The sequence below is a fragment of the Carcharhinus amblyrhynchos genome, chromosome 7 (assembly GCF_965287045.1).
Source record: "Carcharhinus amblyrhynchos chromosome 7, sCarAmb.v2.hapA, whole genome shotgun sequence".
Classification (NCBI taxonomy): Eukaryota; Metazoa; Chordata; class Chondrichthyes; order Carcharhiniformes; family Carcharhinidae; genus Carcharhinus; species Carcharhinus amblyrhynchos.
Window position 1 is genome coordinate 108,369,039 of NC_137330.1, and position 2,758 is coordinate 108,371,796.

The 2,758-nt window shown below is 45.5% G+C and overlaps 1 non-coding gene across 1 annotated transcript; it reads left to right on the forward strand.

The window, feature by feature from the left end:
• The first annotated feature begins 779 nt into the window (after window positions 1-779).
• LOC145345827 (U6 spliceosomal RNA) lies at window positions 780-886 on the forward strand. Its single transcript, XR_013887198.1, has one exon. It is a non-coding gene; the product is annotated as a U6 spliceosomal RNA (small nuclear RNA).
• Window positions 887-2,758: the final 1,872 nt, after the last annotated feature.

Below are 2,758 nucleotides of genomic sequence, written 5' to 3' on the forward strand. Positions count from 1 at the left end.
TTTAGTTCAGTTAGTGTAGCACCGGCTTGAAGGGCCGAAGGGCCTGTACCTGTGCGGTACTGTTCTTTGTTCTTTATTGTAAGCCTCTCTGTCTGCACCAAATGCTAGGTCCCACGTCAACACCATCCTCCACCTTACCACTGTCCTTTCACTCAACACACGTTGACAACAAGTTGTCTCGATTGCGAGGCAACATTATGCAACAAACTGTAATCCTCACTGACCCAGATACTCTTTGTGGGGCTGCGTGGCTGCCCAGCTGAAAGAGACTTCTGGATGGGTACATGGGACTTAATGGGTTTGAGGGTTATGGGTAGGCCTAGTAGGAAGGGATATGATCGGCGCAACTTGTGGGCCAAAGGGCCTGTTTGCGCTGTAGTTTTTCTATGTTCTACGTTCTAACAGCAAACAATTTGAAATTGTCTAAGGAGCCAGAAGAAACAACGTACCTAATACAAGCAATGCGTCTGTCAGAACCTTCTAGTGTTTTACCTGAGAGCAGCTGAGGATCCTTTCAGTGGTGGCTGGATATGCTTCTTGCTTCACTGGGAAGCTGACCTCTTTGTGGGCATATCTGCCAAAGCTGCTGAACAGCAGACGTGACCTCCCCCACAGGTCACAACAACTGGGACGCACAAAATTCTTCTTATTTTACCGCCTTTAACAGGCTTCCTTCAGAGACTGGATGAGTTCAAGAGTTCTAGTTGATGAAAACCATTCCGCAAACTTTGATTTGAAAGACACATTGTGCAGCCCAGGAAACAAAAAAAAGCAGGACTGTGCTTGCTTCAGCGGCACATGTACTAAAATTGGAACGATACAGAGAAGATCAGCATGGCCCCTGCACAAGGATAACACGCAGGAGACCGACAATTCTCCACTGTCCAAGAGGAGACATTGGCTGGGATTTTTATGCCCCTATTTGCCGTGGGGATAGATAGCGATGGGGGGGGGTGGGGGGGGCGCAAAATCTTGCAAGAGGCCGAAAACCAGAAGGAGAATCTCAGTGGTTAGTGCTGCTGCTTCATAGCACCAGGGACCCGGGTTCAAGCCTGGCCTTGGGTGACTGTCCGTGTGGAGTCCACACATTCTCACCGTGTCGGCAGGGGTTTTCTCTGGGCACTCTGGTTAACTTTCACGCTCCAAAGATGTGCAGGTTAGGTGAATTGGCCATGCCCCTTAGTGTCCCAAAATGTGTAGATTTGATGGATCAGCCATAGTAAATATGTGATATCATGGGGTTAGGATGGGGGAGCGGGCCTCTGTAAACTACTCTGTCAGAGAGCCAGCGCAGACTCAATGGGCCAAATGGCCTCTTCTGCACTGTGGGGATTGTATGATTCTAAGATTTTATGACCTGATAAGGATGGCAAATATCCTTTCTCAATGTATGGTTAGTGAACCAGATGGGTTTTTACAAGAATTGGTAATAGCTGTCAGTGTTGCCATTATGGAGATTACATTTTTTAGTACAGTCCCAGATTTATAAATTGAATTTAAATTCAACCAGCAAATGGTAGTAGAATTTGAACCAGTATCCAAAGACATGGGAGTTAGCTGGATTGGCCTTGCTAAATTGCCCCTTAGTGTCAGGGCACTAGCTGGGGTAAATGGATGGAGTTATGGAGATAGGGCCTGGGTGGGGTTATGGTCAGTGCAGACATGATGGGCCTTACTGTTAATCCTGCACATTATGGGAAGTCGCCTTATTATCTAAATGTGGGGTGCTCTGGTGCAGAGTGATCGGGGTGTCCTTGTTCATGAGTCACAGAAAACTAGTGTGCAGGTATAGCAGATATTAAAGAAAGCGAATGGAATGTTGGCTGAAGGGATAGAATATAAAGGCAAGGAAGTATTGTTGCAACTATACAAGGCATTGGTGAGGCCACACCTGGAATATTGTGCACAGTTTTGGTCCCCTCATCTGAGGGAAGATGTAGTGGCATTGGAGGCAGTTCAGAGGAGGTTCACTTGGTTGATTCCAGAGTTGAGGGGTTTGTCGTATGAAGACAGATTGAACAGTTTAGGCCTATATTCTCTGGAATTTAGGAGAATGAGGGGAGATCAAATTGAAGTATTCAAGATGATAAAAGGTATGGATGAAGAAGATATGGAGTGGATGCTTCCACTTGTGGGGCATTCTAGGACGAGAAATCATAGCCTTAGGATAAGGGGCAGCAAATTTAAAACAGAGTTGAGGAGAAGCTACTTCTCCCAAAGGGTTGTGAATCTGTGGAATTCACTACCCCAAAGTGTGGTGGATGCTGGGACAGTGAGTAAATTTAAGAAGGAATTAGACAGATTTTTAATTGGAAATAGGTTGAAGGGTTATGGGGAGAAGGCAGGAAAATGGGGATGAGGAGCATATCAACCATGGTCGAATGTTGGAGCGGGTTCGATGGGCTGAATGGCCTAATTCTGCTCCTATATCTTATGAACTTATGAACTTATTATGGGTGGAAATGCCAAGCGGATGACTTCTCTCCATATTTGTGGTTTATAATGTCCTCATGGCACACATTTATCCCATGTCATAGACCAAGACCTCAAAGGCTAAAAGCACTGGCTGGAACACTAGTAAAAAGTCTGACAACACCAGGTTTTAGTCTAACCTATTTATTTGATAACATGAGTATATTATCAAATAAATAGGTTGGACTAAAACCTGGTGTTGTCAGACTTTTTACTGTGTTTACGCCAGTCCAACGCCGGCATACCCACATCATGGAACACTAGTGGCAGGGTTTGTCACACTACC